Consider the following 13,262-nt stretch of genomic DNA (forward strand, 5'->3'; position numbering starts at 1 on the left):
TTCCCTATACAGCATTGCCTTCAGACGGCTCTGGGGTTAGATAACTCCATACTCTCCAACATTTCTCCAATAAAAATAGGGACATTCTAAGGAAAAGTGAGACATTGCAGGATTAAATCAGAAACCAGGACGGCTTCTCTAAATCAGGGACATCCCTGGAAAATATTAACACTTGGAGGGTCTGAAAATGGATTCAGGGCAGTTTCATGCAACTTGTGGTTTTTTAGTGGAGCTGATTTAGGGTCTATCTCCTTCACTTCCAATCATATCATTTTTAACTTTTGATTTCAGGCAGAGGTGACACAGTTTAACCCTCCCCATGGGTGTGATTGCCTCATGCTGTAGTTAAACTTAGGGAGAAAGGTCCAACTGCAATTTTCATTTTCATTGTGGGTGTGGGTGTGTTAAACCTCACCAGCAGTGCATGTATTCCCAATGAACATCACTCCCATGTGTGCAATTAAATGAAACATGAAAATGTGATTACAAGCAGCACAGTTAGGGTCACCTGCAGACAGGCCCTCAGCAAGGAAAGCAGAAAGGAGTTTGCACCTTTGCTGTTATAGTCACAACTTGTTTTCCTTCCTAGTGGCAGACAAGCAAGCTCACTCTTTAAAATGTTACTCTACAACCAGCTTGCTCCTGTCCAACAATGGTGCAGAAAACAGTTGCTCATACAGAACTCCATAGACAATGCAAACCTCCACATGTCTACTTGGAAGTAAGTCGCCTTTAGTTCCATGGGGCTCAGTTCCCAGGGAAGTACCAGATATAGGATTGCAGCCTTATTGTTCAATTTCCTTTGGGGACACTGCGTACTTGGAATGTTGATCAAGCGAACTTGAAAAGAGAGGTTGAGTCATTCAATTGCTTCTCCATTATTTCCTCATGGGTAAGTTAAACCAACACTCTAAAAAGTGTCGCTGCCTAAATGTGTTTTTGTTGCTGCTACTTCGCGCCAAATGCCAAGGGATTGGATGGAGTTGGAAAAGAATTGGACAGCAGGCAAGTGTGGGAGTATCAAATGTCGGGTAAAATGTGGGGTGGAAGAAAAAGGAAGGGGCGAAAACAGCTTTAGTTTTTCAAGGTGTGGGTCAATAATCGTGCTTATTGGCTAAATTTAGCAAGGGAGTCAGGGTGTGGGAATGGACTTATGGCTACATTCTGGGTTCTTTTTTTCTTCTGACATATTATATAGAACTTCATCTACCAGTCCAGGCCCTGTTAGCTGAGCTTGAGAAGATGCTGCCCAGCAAAGACTTAGCTCTCTGAAGCCTTAAAGAGTCTGGCAGGGCTTCACCCCCTGGGATTGCCGTTTGCAGTATTTAAAGGGCCTGTAGTCAATAATAATAATAATAATAATAATAATAATAATAATAATAATAATAATAATTTATTATTTATACCCTGCCCATCTGGATGGGTTTCCCCAGCCACTCTGGATGGCTCCCAACAGGATATTATAAACACGATAAAACATCAAACATTCAAAACTTCCCTAAACAAGGGCTGCCTTCTAAAAGTCAGATAGTTGTTATTTCCTTGACATCTGATGGGAGGGCGTTCCACAGGGCAGGTGCCACTACTGAGAAGGCCCTCGGAGCTGGACCTCAGCTGAACGATGGGGGTGGAGAGGCTCCTTCAGGTATACTGGGCTGAGGCCATTTAGGGCTTTAAAGGTCAGCACCAACACTTTGTATTGTGCTTGGAAACGTACCGGAAGCCAATGTAGGTCTTTCAGGCCGTGTTATGTGGTCTTGGCGGCCACTCCCAGTCACCAGTCTAGCTGCCGCATTCTGGTGAATGCACATTCTGCAACTGAATACCCCTGCACAATTATAGAGCAGGAGAGACTTCAAGTCAGGGACAGAGAGCATATGGTGCTCTTGATGTTTGCTGGACTACAACTCCCATCATTCCTGGCTAGCTGCTGTGATGGCCGAGTTCCACAGTATCTGGAAGACTGTGTGTTTCCCACCCCTGCTCTAGGGGAATCAACATCAGACTCCAAGGATGAGGGAAAAGCTATATTCTCAGACCAGGCAAGTGGTGCAACATCTGACCAGAGTCCTCTTCAAGCCAGCACTGGGCCCCTGAGGCAGGAGATATAACAACGTCCGACTATCAATGAAACTTTCAGGGACAGGATTCATCTTCTATGTACAAGCTCTGCAGCAAACAGGGACTCTTGATAACTTGTTATTTAACTACAGTCATAGTTAACATGGGTTTAAGGACAATATGTGCATGCCTGAATAGAAATAGCTGGCGAAGATTCAGTCGGTTCCAGCTACAGTGGATGTCACATTGCAATGTGACAGGGCTTTCAGATGACATATGAGTCACCGAGCCTGTGAAAGAAAAGGGTCCGGCAAGAAAATAGAAGAGGATAATGTCAACAAGAGCACCTGGAAGGCCAAGGAACATGTCACGATAACCTTATAAATTGATTAGTACAACTGAGACTTGGTGGGACAACTCCCTGGCTTGGAATGAAGCAATTGAAGGGCACAATCTCTTCAAAAAGATTAAAGTTAATGGTAAAGGAGGGGGTTTAATTATATTTGTCAAATGTGTACACCTGCGCAGAAATTCAAGACAGTAAACAAGTCAGTCCAGTGGAGAACATGTGGGTAAAAATAAAGAAGTCAGCTTCAGCTGTGGAAATAGCAGGATGCTTTGAACTACTGTCCAAGTAAGAGTTCTGAGGCTTTTCCTGCAACTCCTGCAGGGCTGACCCACCCATGAGGCAAGCTGAGGCAACTGCCTCAGGTGGCAAGATCTACAGGGGCAGCAGATTCTGATGTAGATCTTTATCCCCCCCCACACACACCTTGTTCCTGACTTAGATATTCATTTGTTGCTTCTTCCTTGCTAAGGGTGTGTGTGTGTGCCATTTTGTGGGTTGTCTCAGGTGCCAGAATGTCTTGGGCCAGCCCTGAAGTCCTGGCACCAAAGCAGAGCACTGTTGTAAGCCAATGGAAAGTGTCTGTGATTGAAGGTGGAATCCCACCATGTGCTTCTGCAGAAGGATGGGAAACTGGCATGTTGAATACATTTCCTCCGCCTACGCGCCAATTGTTGTCAGATGGCTGTAACACCGTTTGAGCTCTTGTTGAGCATCAAGCCTGGAGAGGGAGATGCGTGAAAAAATCCCGCAGCCCACAAAGTTGGCACTCGTGAGTTCATCTGCCGCTTATTCAGAACACACTGTTTATGTTGCTGTTGCAGTCCCATCTGTGGTGGCTGAAAAGTGAAGCTATTTACGTCTATGGCAGTTTTAAAGGCATAAATAAAAGCTGTGCTTTTTATTATTATCGTTGATCCTGTCTGTTTCCTTGAGGCAGCCTTTGGATTTCTAACTTGGAGAAACCACCACAGAGAAGCCCAGCTGGGATAAGACGTCACCTTAGGACAGCCCCTTGAACGGATGGATAAGCCACTCCACAGAACCATGAGGACTTTGAGTTCATCCTCCTTCATAGCTTCAGGGGTCATTTACCTTTTAGGTAAAGGTAAGGGGACCCATGACCATTAGGTCCAGTCGTGACCGACTCTGGGGTTACGGTGCTCATCTCGCTTTATTGGCCGAGGGAGCTGGCGTACAGCTTCCAGGTCATGTGGCCAGCATGACTAAGCTGCTTCTGGTGCACCAGAGCAGCGCACGGAAACACCGTTTACCTTCCTGCCAGAGCAGTACCTATTTATCTACTTGCACTTTTGACATGCTTTTGAACTGCTAGGTTGGCAGGAGCAGGGACCGAGCAACTGGAGCTCACCCCGTTGCGGGGATTCGAACCGCTGATGTTCTGATCGGCAAGTCCTAGTCTCTGTGGTTTCGCCCACAGCGCCACCCGCGTCCCCATTTACCTTTTACTTTACCATATATTCAGAATGATTGTCAGGAAAAGGAAACCTGAAAAGTTACAGAGGAGGTATGGAAATGCTTCTACATTTCCAAGCACAATTCAAAGTGCTGGTGCTGACCTTTAAAGCCCCAAATGGCCTCAGCTCAGTATACCTGAAGGAGCATCTCCACCTCCATCATCCTGCCTGGATATCGAGGTCCTCCTCCGAGGGTCTTCTCGCAGTTCCTGCACTGTGAGAAGTGAAGTTACAGGGAACCAGGCAGAGGGCCTTCTCGGCAGTGGTGCCCTCCTTGTGGAACGCCCTCCCACCAGATGTCAAGGAGATAAAGCTCTACACAACTTTTAGAAGACGTCTAAAGGCAGCCCTGTATTGGGAAGTTTTTAACGTTTGATGTTTGATTATATTTTTGTATGTGCTGGAAGCTGCCCAGAGTGGATGGAGAAACCCAGCCAAATGGGCAGGGTATTATTATTACTAGTCTATAAAGGAATTTTTGGACCTGCTGTGTACCATCAGCTATCCCACCCTGCTCTCTAAAACTTCTATGCGTGCTCTTTTCCTTCTCAGGTCAGCAACAGAGCTTTGGTTGACCTTAAAGCCCCTTCAGATGCATTTAAACTGTACAGCTTTGACTACCAGAATACTTCATTGTTTTGTCCTACAGTCACACCAAGCCATTTACATCTGGAATACAGAACCTGTGGACCTCCAGCTCTTGAAGTACTCCAACCCTCATCAGTCTCAGCCCATATGGCCAGTTGGCACTTTACTTTTCTCTGAGTAAACATGCATGAGCTCTGGCCATAAATCTGACTCAACTCTTTGCAGTCTTATTCTTTTTAGCTACTGGCCTAGAGGAATCCGGAGCCTAAAGGAGCTGCAATGCAGGGAGAATTTAGCCAGGTAGGATTTCACCAGCAGCACCGTCAGTGAGCTTCAATGTCAAGAAAATATGCTGGTCCTGCTGAATCTCTGCCGGCCATGAAGCCACAAAAGGATGCTCCTCTGACTTCAAGGGCAATTCTACTGATGGGCAGAAGGTGAAACGCTAAGTTTACTTTCAGTTGGGAAAGCCCGATATTTTTAACATTTATCTTCATGGGAGAAGCAATGACAAACCTCTCTTTCGGGAAGACAAAGAGAAAACTTACAATGGGACATGCAGTGATGTAATGCAAAGCCATGTGAAATTGTATAACAGGATACGAATTCTGTGGCCCTCTAGATGTTGCTGGACTACAATTCCCAGCAGCCCCTTGACCACTGGCTGATGGGAGTTGGGAGTCCGAACACATCTGCAGAGCCACCACCTTTGTTACACACAGAGTAAGAGCAAGACCTCTCTCAATTCATTAGCCGTTCAGTTATGCTTCAGTGCAATGACTGGACTCCCATTAACTTGAAGTGGATGCCCTCCAAAATTAGACATCTAATCTTGGTGATAATCTCCTTGGCTAGTCCTCTTCGGTCTGTGCTTCATACCACCAAATAATAATAATAATAATAATTCAGGCACGCTAACAGAGAAAATGATCTGAAGCAAAGTTGATTGAAAGTACATCCCACTGAAATACTACACTTGCAATCCAGGGCGGGCCCAAGAAGCAAACACAAAATGGTACCGGGGTGAGTGGGAAAGGTGGGTGGAGATCTACATCAGGAACAAGAGGGGAACAAGGATCTAAATCAGGAACAAAGGGGAGGGAATCAAATCAAGCTTATCTGACATTTGAAGGTGGGTGCAGAGCCCAGGAAACTCCAGAAGGCAGCCCCTGCCATTTCTTCCCTAGGGGTAGGAGGAGAACAACAGTGCCTCCTATTCACAGAGAGACTGCTGTAGAGGTAGCATTGCTGAGGAGGTGGAAGCTCTGGCTTCCAATGAGTGTTTCACAGCCATTGCTGCCACTTTGGCGGCAGCTGCAGTAGGCAATGGATTCCTTGGAAGAAGAGTTTGGATTTGATATCCCGCCTTTCGCTCCCCTTCAGGAGTCTCAAAGCGGCTAACATTCTCCTTTCCCTTCCTCCCCCACAACAAACACTCTGTGAGGTGAGTGGGGCTGAGAGACTTCAGAGAAGTGTGACTGGCCCAAGGTCACCCAGCAGCTGCATGTGGAGGAGCGGAGACGCAAACCCGGTTCCCCAGATTACGAGACTACCGCTCTTAACCACTACACCACACTGGAGGCCAGATCTGTTGCCCCTGTGGTTCCTGCTGCCTGAGACAGTTGCCTCACCTTGCCTCACAGGTGGAAGAGACCCTGTTTAAATCACTGTGACATAGATCCTCATTTTTACATATACAGCCGTACCTTGTTTGTCGAATGGAATCAGTTCTGGAAATCCGTTCGACTTCCGAAAACGTTCAACAACCAAGGAACTTCCTGCACTCAATCAGAAGCCATGGAAGCTGCGTTGGACATTTGGCTTCCAAAGAACATTCGCAAACCGGAACACCCACTTCCGGGTTTGCAGCGTTCAGGAGCCAAAACATTTGAGTCACAAGGCATTCGGGATCCAAGCTACAACTGTATCTACCTAAAAGGAGATCAGTCAGAAAGCCCATAAAACTCAATGGGCGTTACCAAGTAAGCATGGTTAGGACTGCAGCCTGGGGCTGCTAACCTTTGAATGCAACCAGACTTAGACATGTATAGAATTGCCCTGTTGATCTTGGAAGAGGAATGATCATGCTCCTCTGAATTCTAAGAGTGCTACAAAGAGGTACCATTCACAGGGGCAGTGCTGAAGTTTTACTTGGATCAATAGAGTTATATACTGAAATCAGATCTCAATATCTCTCACAGTTTGGTTAAGCTTCCCCTAATCACTAAATCTCAGTAATGCATAATGCCACTTATCTTTCTTTCCCATGGGAAACTGACTTGTCACAGGCGTCAGAATGAAAACATATCAGGGTTTTCCCGGAAGATTTGCATTGAGGCACAATGAAAGGTTTGTGAAACTTGTCATCACATTTATTGAAAGCAGAAACACAATATGTTGCCATCAAGTGTTTGGCAGGAGCTGCAGTTTCACAGTCCTGGAAAGTGGCAGTGAGCGGAATTTGTGAAAGAGGTTCCTAGAAATACTCCACATCCCCACTGAGCAAATTCGTTTGGTAGATACACTCTAGTTCCTTGGCAGAGAAATAAAACAGAGAAAGTGCTTGGGATTCAACCAGTTTCTGCCATAATGTGACGTGGAAGACTTTGGAGGCAATCAGTAGTTTTTCTTAATGTGTCTGGACTTGAGAACATGTGCACTTTTGAAACAATGGCAGAAAGTTCAGATGTCCCATCCTGCTGCTGATTTACTATACTTTAGATCATTTTAGAGATGCATCCTATTCAACAGGGCCAGCCTGTTCAGGAGGCAGCTGTCTCAGGTGGCAGAATCCAAGGGGTGCCTTCATCGGTGTGCCGCACCACTGCCACCAGAGAAGCAAGGAGAAGTGACTGCAGGGGTCTCCAGGTTTCAGCAAAATCTCACAGGGCTCTCCTGAGATCTCCCCAGAAGCCACAGCTGTGAGACCCTCATAAGCGAGGCTTTGATGAGGGGTGGCAAGGGCAGCATGCAAGCAGGGTGGTGTGAGGAACAATAATGTTGCTTTTCGACCCAAAAGCCAAAATGTTGCAGCTGCTAGATAACCAAAGACAGCACAGGCTTGTTTACACTTAAATTTAGAATGGCTTAGGGTTAGGATTCTCATAGATAGGACAGCTTACAGCTCGTATGCTCCAGCAGGTATAGAACCCCTTTACACCTGTTAGTGGTACAATGTGGTTTGTCTCGAGTCAATGTGTAAAAGCATAGAAACATGGACCAAATAAGGAGAAAGGTAAACAGGAGTGGTGGTCGTCGAAATCAGAGTAATGGGAGATGTCAACAAATCCGGGGGTTTTAGTAGGGAAATTAGGCAGTTGTGATAGGCTGTAAACCTTGCAGTACCCAGCCAATGGGGAGACAAGGGAGGGAACCTGCGCTTCGGGTGTAGGGAATAGAAGCTTATGCTTTGTCAATTTTGGGTGTGCCTACTCTAGACACATGGGACGTGGGTGGTGTTGTGGGCTAAACCACAGAGCCTAGGTCGGCGGTTCGAATCCCCGCGACAGGGTGAGCTCCTGTTGCTCGGTCCCTGCTCCTGCCAACCTAGCAGTTCGAAAGCACATCAAAGTGCAAGTAGATGAATAGGTACCGCTCCGGCGGGAAGGTAAACGGCGTTTCCGTGCGCTGCTCTGGTTCGCCAGAAGCGGCTTAGTCATGCTGGCCACATGACCTGGAAGCTGTACACCGGCTCCCTCGGCCAATAAAGCGAGATGAGCGCCGCAACCACAGAGTCGGTCACGACTGGACCTAATGGTCAGGGGTCCTTTTACCTTTACCTTTACTCTAGACCTGTTCTTGCAAGAACATATTGTATTCCATAAACTTTGCTGCTTCACCAATTTTGTTCAGATTGTATTTTAAGGAGTGGGATTAAGGGTCTTAGGACGCACTTTTTATATCTTACAGGTGGCACCTTCCAATTACACCTCACACAGAGAAACGGGACAGGACGCCCCTGCCATTCAACCAGAATCTGCTCGACACAACAGGAAAGAGTCAAATACTTGGCTTATCTAGTTTCTGTCTCAAGGGACCTCCAGGTGTTGCTGGACACGCCATTCTTACCAGACCCAGGCAGCACCGCCTATTTCTAGGCATCAACATCTGAAGGCAGGGCACAGGTTCCCCAACCCTGATCTATCTAATTATACTTCACAGGATGAATCTAATTAGCCCTGAACCGACAGTTCCAATAGTCACCAGCCCCACTGTATACCCTTTTTGTAAGGACAATAGAAAGGTTGGCCAACAAAGTTCACCACCCACCCTGCTGTCTCCTGAGAAAAGCACATTGTAAATATGTAAGTTTAAAACCACAGCAGTTTGGGCTTCTCCCTCTTCTGCAAACCTAATAAACAATTCATTTCTGGGGAAGAACTGCAACACAAACATATTGGGAGCGGCCTTTAAACGTAAGACCCACCCTAAGCAAACTCAAGTGCGGTTACCATTTTAAAACGACTCTGATGACAGAGGGGCTTGTCAAGTGGGACAAAAGACATGTATTTGAGAACTAGCTCAAGATCAGGTGATACATCATTTATTCAAAAGACGGCATACAATGCAACACAGACACAGAGAAACAATGAAGGCTGAAGACAAGGCCTAGCAATTCTGGCACAGTGCGAAAGGGGAGTCCATTTTGATTTACTCCATGAGCAGATAATTGTCAGATGAAAGGTCAAGATTTTCATCATAGTGGCTTTATACACATCTATTATACTCAAAAGACACTAGGAGTAATACACTACACAGTTCTGGTTGCTGCATTCCGAAACGGAGTTTGTAGAGTTGAAAAGGGTTTGAAAAGGGCAACCAAAGTGATAATGGGGCCGGAACATCTCTCCTGTGCAGAAAGATTTACAATGTTTGGGACCGTTTAGTTTGGGGGAAAGTGAGTAAGAGGGCAGAGGGGGGAGCATGAAGGAAGTGTGAAAAATAACGCATGGAAAGGAGACAGTGAACATAGAAAAGTTCCCCTCCTTCTCTCATAATATTAGAAATGGAGCCAGTCAGTGAAGCTGAATGCTGGACGATTCAGGCCAGAAGTGCTTTTTCACATAGGACATGGTTCAACTATGCAATTCACTATCAATAAATGAAGTGAGGTCTTTTGAAAGACAATTGGACAGATTCATGGAGGTTGGGGCTATCAATGGCTACTACATTTGTTGGCTATGTTCTCCCTCTTCTGTTGAAGGCAGCATGGCTCTGAATACCAGCTTCCTTGGAATAACAAGCAACAATAGTGCTGCTGCATTCATGTCCCCTAGGCCAGGGGTCAGCAAACTTTTTCGGCAGGGGTCCAGTCCACTGTCCTTCAGACCTTGCGGGGGGCTGGACTATATTTTGAAGGAAAAAAATGAACAAATTCCTATGCCCCACAAATAACCCAGAGATGCATTTTAAATAAAAGGACATTTTCTACTCATGTAAAAACATGCTGATTCCCAGAATGTCCACGGGCCGGATTGAGAAGGCTATTGGGGCTGAAATATGGTTGGCCACTGTGAGAACAGGATGCTAGATTAGATGGACCCTTATCCTGGCTGAACAGGGCTTCTTTCTCATTCTTATGAGAGCAAACTGAGGATGTCATTCTAGTTCAACCCATTCTTGGAGGCTACTTTCTTTTTTAAATGGAGCCCCCTCTCTCGTAAACACCTGCTAGGCTAGGGAAAGGACATAACAGTTTATTTCCAATCAATGTCCATTTCACATATTTTCATTCATAAATACGTTCTGTCCTGTTTCAACATTATTATGCTCTAATCGCAGTTCACAGAAATCGAATTATTCAAGTCTCCCTAATGCACACATTTACTAAATCCCTTACATACTCCGGGGAAGTATTATAAATGAACTTGTAGTTGAACAGTTTGGGGCTGAGCTGAGATCATGATTCATTATGGGTGCCCAGTCAACCAAGAACTTCACACTGACTTTATTTAATTTCTACATCACCGTTCTGTCTGAAATAGAGTCCAGGGCAGTTAATAAACGTCAGAAAAGATTCAAACGCAAAAACCTTAGAATGCATACACATCAAACCATAAAGTATGTACAGTGGTACCTCGGGTTACATACGCTTCAGGTTACATAGGCTTCAGGTTACAGACTCCGCTAACCCAGAAATAGGGCTTCAGGTTAAGAACTTTGCTTCAGGATGAGAACAGAAATCGTGCTCCAGCGGTGTGGCAGCAGTAGGAGGCCCCATTAGCTAAAGCAGTGCTTCAGGTTAAGAACAGTTTCAGGTTAAGAACGGACCTCCGGAATGAATTAAGTACTTAACCCAAGGTACCACTGTACAAACGTTGGAATAATAAAACTTGGCAGGATAGGGATGTTTAAAATAGCTGCTAAAGCAAGAGAAAAGAAAGGGCTGTAATACTGAAATTCCTATGCACACATTCCAAAGGCAACGTCTCATTGTCCTCAGTGGGAATTGTATATACAAAGCAAATATGGAGAGTGGTTATAAACATCAACAAAAAAGGTTACCTCTCTTTAAAGCTCATCCAAAGCATGTTCTTTCCCTTGAAGAATTCTTGGCACTGCAGTTTCAGTTACAGCTCCCAGCAACCCTTAGCAAACTAAAGACTTGAGTGTCTTACAGTGTCCACATGTGCCTCAAATGTGATTTAAACATACAGCAGGTGCACAGCCCAACTCACCTGAAACCTATCAGAGGAGGGACATAACCATTTCTTTCAGCAGTGATGGATATTTTAAAGTTATGCAGGGCAGAGGGGGCTATCCTTTTTTTTTTTTTTTGAGCAGCCTTCACCTCTGGGGGCTGTAGGGCAGTGATAGAATCATAGAATCATAGAGTGGATCGAAACACAGGGGGGATGCTATAAATAAGTCAGAAATTAAATCGTTGTAGGAAAAAATCCCTATGGAAAATCATGTTTTTCAAATTTCCTGCTCTCTGTCGCCATCTGGTGTTGCATGTTTATAGTGCATTCAAATCCCGGTTTCTTTACTAGTGTTGCTGAGTCCATAAAATTGTAGAGTTGGAAGGGACCATGAGGGTCCTCTAGTCCAACCCCCTGCAATGCAGCAATCTTTTGCCCAGCATGGGGCTTGAACCCACAACCCAAAATCTCATGCTCTATCAACTGAGCTATCCCAGGTGGGTGTGACCTGAAAGTGGGCGTGTCTGCTCCATATCATGTGGCAATTTCGAATGGTTTCTTGCAGGGATGGGGAGTAGGGCTGGGCAATATCTGGTTTTCAACATCACGATATATTACCAGCTAAACATTGTGATATATCACAATGTCCGAAATATGGATGGAGCTATGTTGAGGCCAACAGTAGGGCTGGTTGATATCTGGTTTTCAACAGCAACCTGCAAGGGTTGTAGCTTCCCCATTCCTTCGTATGGGAAGATAAGAGACCTAATGTCTGTGTTTTGGCCACCACAATGACATAAACCTTAGATCAGCTCATGCCCTCAGTTCTTAGTGTCTATAAAATTGCACAAGTGTCTTGCTAGTCCTTTATTGCTGCATTGACTAAAGAGTATAATGGCATTTATCAATTACTGTGGCACTAAGAGCCATTCTGGTTTTCAGATGTGCCACCAGGATGATGCATTAAGACTTTGGGATGCTTCTGTTGGTAAGTGTTGTTTTAAAGAAAAATTATTGTGTGCATTGAAGAAGGCTCTAGCATTGCTTTGCTTCCCCTAGAGGTAATCCAATTATATCCAAAAGTGCTGAGATATTTGTTGTCTGTGTCCAGACAGAACATCAGATTAAAAGATGAAGAATAGTAACAGGCTCTGAATGAAAAATGTTTGCTCCATTATGCAGCCATAATTCCTCACCTAGGGGATTAATGCTTGGCTGGAACATGAGAATATATATCTTATTCAGATCAATGACACAGCCTGGCTGTTTTGGTTCCTGTCCTAAGGTACAAACACCTAGGCCTGTTAAGAAAAAGAGACCATTTTATTATACCCCAATACGGCAATAGATTCAGGAGAGAGGAAAGACCTTCGCACAACATAAAGTTAATTGATGCAATCCTTTTCCACAAAGTCTGGTGATAAGAACTAGCTCTAAAAGGTGATAGGCACTTTCATGGCAGGTCGGCCTATCAACAGCTAGGTAAAGGTAAGGGGACCCCTGACCATTAGGTCCAGTTGTGGCTGACTCTGGGGTTGTGGCGCTCATCTCTCTTTACTGGCTGAGGGAGCCGGCGTACAGCTTCCGGGTCATGTGGCCAGCATGACTAAGCCACTTCTGGCGAACCAGAGGAGCGCACGAAAATGTCGTTTACCTTCCCTATTTATCTACTTGCACAGAACCTCCGCCTCTGGATAGCAGTTGCTGGTAGGTAAGTAGCATGGAAAGGCAAGCGCTTTTGAGCCCTGCTTGGGGGCTTATGTACAGGGATAGCCTAACTTCTCTCCTCTGTGCTCTGGTAACCTCCAGGTTAGATTACTGCAATGCATTAAACGTGGAGCTGCCTTTGAAGATGGCTCGGGAACCACAGCTTGTGCAGAATTTGGTGGCCGGCTCATAGGGGCAAGATGTTCTGAGCACGTAAAGGTAAAGGACCCCTGGACGGTTAAGTCCAGGCAAAGGAGACTATGGGGTTGCGGCACTCATCTCGCTTTCAGGCCGAGGGAGCTGGCGTTTGTCCGCAGACAGCTTTCCAGGTCATGTGGCCAGCATGACTAAAGCATTTCTGGTGCAACAGAACACCGTGACAGAAACCAGAGTGCATGTAAATGCCGTTTACCTTCCCGCCGCAGTGGTACCTATTTATCT

General features: G+C 45.5%; 1 long non-coding RNA gene across 1 annotated transcript; it reads left to right on the plus strand.

Moving 5' to 3' along the window:
• The first annotated feature begins 507 nt into the window (after positions 1–507).
• LOC144327319 (uncharacterized) lies at positions 508–4,678 on the plus strand. Its single transcript, XR_013392384.1, has 2 exons — positions 508–892; positions 4,438–4,678. It is a non-coding gene; the product is annotated as an uncharacterized LOC144327319 (long non-coding RNA).
• The last annotated feature ends 8,584 nt before the right edge of the window (positions 4,679–13,262 follow it).

The sequence above is a fragment of the Podarcis muralis genome, chromosome 3 (assembly GCF_964188315.1).
Source record: "Podarcis muralis chromosome 3, rPodMur119.hap1.1, whole genome shotgun sequence".
Classification (NCBI taxonomy): domain Eukaryota; kingdom Metazoa; phylum Chordata; class Lepidosauria; order Squamata; family Lacertidae; genus Podarcis; species Podarcis muralis.